The following is a 5,124-nucleotide window of genomic DNA, read 5'->3' on the forward strand; positions in this document are numbered from 1 at the left end:
ACCGCATCACGCGACAAGGGCTTGCAGACGATAAATGTAACCGTTTCAGAGAGAAAAGCGACCAATGTGACGATCTGGCGTTATGTCGATTCGATAGTAAATGACGGAAACGGGAGATTTTCTTAGGTTTTTACTACATATTAACACTTTACACAATTTCTCGTGTTACCTGGCTGCCAGTCCTCGGTTCATGCAAAATCTTAAGGCCCTCGGTCTGGTCCAAGGCACCAAACCGCCCAATAATTCATTAATCGATAACTAAAACTTGAAATGTAGCTCTTCTTACTGGCCGATTGCATCAACGTAGATTCTTATTCTGTGTTCTAGTGTGCTGCTTGTACTGTGTCTGCATACCGCATCACGCGACAAGGGCTTGCAGACGATAAATGTAACCGTTTCAGAGAGAAAAGCGACCACTGTGACGATCTGGCGTTATGTCGATTCGATAGTAAATGACGGAAACGGGAGATTTTCTTAGGTTTTTACTACATATTAACACTTTACACAATTTCTCCTGTTACCTGGCTGCCAGTCCTCGGTTCATGCAAAATCTTAAGGTCCTCGGTCTGGTCCAAGGCACCAAACCGCCCAATAATTCATTAATCGATAACTAAAGCTTGAAATGTAGCTCTTCTTACTGGCCGATTGCATCAACGGAGATTCTTATTCTGTGTTCTAGTGTGCTGCTTGTACTGTGTCTGCATACCGCATCACGCGACAAGGGCTTGCAGACGATAAATGTAACCGTTTCAGAGAGAAAAGCGACCAATGTGACGATCTGGAGTTATGTCGATTCGATAGTAAATGACGGAAACGGGAGATTTTCTTATTTTTTTACTACATATTAACACTTTACACAATTTCTCGTGTTACCTGGCTGCCAGTCCTCGGTTCATGCAAAATCTTAAGGTCCTCGGTCTGGTCCAAGGCCGCCCAATAATTCATTAATCGATAACTAAAACTTGAAATGTAGCTCTTCTTACTGGCCGATTGCATCAACGTAGATTCTTATTCTGTGTTCTAGTGTGCTGCTTGTACTGTGTCTGCATACCGCATCACGCGACAAGGGCTTGCAGACGATAAATGTAACCGTTTCAGAGAGAAAAGCAACCACTGTGACGATCTGGCGTTATGTCGATTCGATAGTAAATGACGGAAACGGGAGATTTTCTTGGGTTTTTACTACATATTAACACTTTACACAATTTCTCGTGTTACCTGGCTGCCAGTCCTCGGTTCATGCAAAATCTTAAGGTCCTCGGCCTGGTCCAAGGCACCAAACCGCCCAATAATTCATTAATCGATAACTAAAACTTGAAATGTAGCTCTTCTTACTGGCCGATTGCATCAACGTAGATTCTTATTCTGTGTTCTAGTGTGCTGCTTGTAATGTGTCTGCATACCGCATCACGCGACAAGGGCTTGCAGACGATAAATGTAACCGTTTCAGAGAGAAAAGCGACCAATGTGACGATCTGGCGTTATGTCGATTCGATAGTAAATGACGGAAACGGGAGATTTTCTTAGGTTTTTACTACATATTAACACTTTACACAATTTCTCGTGTTACCTGGCTGCCAGTCCTCGGTTCATGCAAAATCTTAAGGTCCTCGGTCTGGTCCAAGTCACCAAACCGCCCAATAATTCATTAATCGATAACTAAAACTTGAAATGTAGCTCTTCTTCCTGGCCGATTGCATCAACGTAGATTCTTATTCTGTGTTCTAGTGTGCTGCTTGTACTGTGTCTGCATACCGCATCACGCGACAAGGGCTTGCAGACTATAAATGTAACCGTTTCAGAGAGAAAAGCGACCACTGTGACGATCTGGCGTTATGTCGATTCGATAGTAAATGACGGAAACGGGAGATTTTCTTAGGTTTTTACTAAATATTAATACTTTACACAATTTCTCGTGTTACCTGGCTGCCAGTCCTCGGTTCATGCAAAATCTTAAGGTCCTCGGTCTGGTCCAAGGCACCAAACCGCCCAATAATTCATTAATCGAAAACTAAAACTTGAAATGTGGCTCCGCTTACTGGCCGATTGCATAAACGTAGATTCTTATTCTGTGTTCTAGTGTGCTGCTTGTACTGTGTCTGCATACCGCATCACGCGACAAGGGCTTGCAGACGATAAATGTAACCGTTTCAGAGAGAAAAGCGACCACTGTGACGATCTGGCGTTATGTCGATTCGATAGTAAATGACGGAAACGGGAGATTTTCTTGGGTTTTTACTACATATTAACACTGTACACAATTTCTCGTGTTACCTGGCTGCCAGTCCTCGGTTCATGCAAAATGTTAAGGTCCTCGGTCTGGTCCAAGTCACCAAACCGCCCAATAATTCATTTATCGATAACTAAAACTTGAAATGAATCTCTTCTTACTGGCCGATTGCATCAACGTACATTCTTATTCTGTGTTCTAGTGTGCTGCTTGTACTGTGTCTGCATACCGCATCACGCGACAAGGGCTAGCAGACGATAAATGTAACCGTTTCAGAGGGAAAAGCGACCACTGTGACGATCTGGCGTTATGTCGATTCGATAGTAAATGACGGAAACGGAAGATTTTCTTAGGTTTTTACTGCATATTAACACTTTACACAATTTCTCGTGTTACCTGGCTGCCAGTCCTCGGTTCATGCAAAATCTTAAGGTCCTCGGTCTGGTCCAAGGCACCAAACCGCCCAATAATTCATTAATCGATAACTAAAACTTGAAATGTAGCTCTCCTTACTGGCCGATTGCATCAACGTAGATTCTTATTCTGTGTTCTAGTGTGCTGCTTGTACTTTGTCTGCATACCGCATCACGCGACAAGGGCTTGCAGACGATAAATGTAACCGTTTCAGAGAGAAAAGCGACCAATGTGACGATCTGGCGTTATGTCGATTCGATAGTAAATGACGGAAACGGGAGATTTTCTTAGGTTTTTACTACATATTAACACTTTACACAATTTCTCGTGTTACCTGGCTGCCAGTCCTCGGTTCATGCAAAATCTTAAGGTCCTCGGTCTGGTCCAAGGCACCAAACCGCCCAATAATTCATTAATCGATAACTAAAACTTGAAATGTAGATCTTCTTCCTGGCCGATTGCATCAACGTAGATTCTTATTCTGTGTTCTAGTGTGCTGCTTGTACTGTGTCTGCATACCGCATCACGCGACAAGGGCTTGCAGACGATAAATGTAACCGTTTCAGAGAGAAAAGCGACCAATGTGACGATCTGGAGTTATGTCGATTCGATAGTAAATGACGGAAACGGGAGATTTTCTTAGGTTTTTACTACATATTAACACTTTACACAATTTCTCGTGTTACCTGGCTGCCAGTCCTCGGTTCATGCAAAATCTTAAGGTCCTCGGTCTGGTCCAAGGCCGCCCAATAATTCATTAATCGATAACTAAAACTTGAAATGTAGCTCCTCTTACTGGCCGATTGCATCAACGTAGATTCTTATTCTGTGTTCTAGTGTGCTGCTTGTACTGTGTCTGCATACCGCATCACGCGACAAGGGCTTGCAGACGATAAATGTAACCGTTTCAGAGAGAAAAGCAACCACTGTGACGATCTGGCGTTATGTCGATTCTATAGTAAATGACGGAAACGGGAGATTTTCTTGGGTTTTTACTACATATTAACACTTTACACAATTTCTCGTGTTACCTGGCTGCCAGTCCTCGGTTCATGCAAAATATTAAGGTCCTCGGTCTGGTCCAAGGCACCAAACCGCCCAATAATTCATTAATCGATAACTGAAACTTGAAATGTAGCTCTTCTTACTGGCCGATTGCATCAACGTAGATTCTCATTCTGTGTTCTAGTGTGCTGCTTGTACTGTGTCTGCATACCGCATCACGCGACAAGTGCTTGCAGACGATAAATGTAACCGTTTCAGAGAGAAAAGCGACCAATGTGACGATCTGGCGTTATGTCGATTCGATAGTAAATGACGGAAACGAGAGATTTTCTTAGGTTTTTACTACATATTAACACTTTACACAATTTCTCGTGTTACCTGGCTGTCAGTCCTCGGTTCATGCAAAATCTTAAGGTCCTCGGTCTGGTCCAAGGCACCAAACCGCCCAATAATTCATTAATCGATAACTAAAACTTGAAATGTAGCTCTTCTTACTGGCCGATTGCATAAACTTAGATGCTTCTTCAGTGTTCTACTATGCCGCTTGTAGTGACTCTGCATACCGCATCACGCGACAAGGGCTTGCAGACGATAAATGTAACCGTTTCAGAGAGAAAAGCGACCAATGTGACGATCTGGCGTTATGTCGATTCGATAGTAAATGACGGAAACGGGAGATTTTCTTAGGTTTTTACTACATATTAACACTTTACACAATTTCTCGTGTTACCTGGCTGCCAGTCCTCGGTTCATGCAAAATCTTAAGGTCCTCGGTCTGGTCCAAGGCACCAAACCGCCCAATAATTCATTAATCGATAACTTAAACTTGAAATGTAGCTCTTCTTCCTGGCCGATTGCATCAACGTAGATTCTTATTCTGTGTTCTAGTGTGCTGCTTGTACTGTGTCTGCATACCGCATCACGCGACAAGAGCTTGCAGACGATAAATGTAACCGTTTCAGAGAGAAAAGCGACCAATGTGACGATCTGGCGTTATGTCGATTCGATAGTAAATGACGGAAACGAGAGATTTTCTTAGGTTTTTACTACATATTAACACTTTACACAATTTCTCGTGTTACCTGGCTGCCAGTCCTCGGTTCATGCAAAATCTTAAGGTCCTCGGTCTGGTCCAAGGCCGCCCAATAATTCATTAATCGATAACTAAAACTTGAAATGTAGCTCTTCTTACTGGCCGATTGCATCAACGTAGATTCTTATTCTGTGTTCTAGTGTGCTGCTTGTACTGTGTCTGCATACCGCATCACGCGACAAGGGCTTGCAGACGATAAATGTAACCGTTTCAGAGAGAAAAGCGACCAATGTGACGATCTGGCGTTATGTCGATTCGATAGTAAATGACGGAAACGGGAGATTTTCTTGGGTTTTTACTACATATTAACACTTTACACAATTTCTCGTGTTACCTGGCTGCCAGTCCTCGGTTCATGCAAAATCTTAAGGTCCTCGGTCTG

The sequence above is a fragment of the Schistocerca cancellata genome, unplaced genomic scaffold, assembly GCF_023864275.1.
Source record: "Schistocerca cancellata isolate TAMUIC-IGC-003103 unplaced genomic scaffold, iqSchCanc2.1 HiC_scaffold_1151, whole genome shotgun sequence".
Taxonomy (NCBI): Eukaryota; Metazoa; Arthropoda; class Insecta; order Orthoptera; family Acrididae; genus Schistocerca; species Schistocerca cancellata.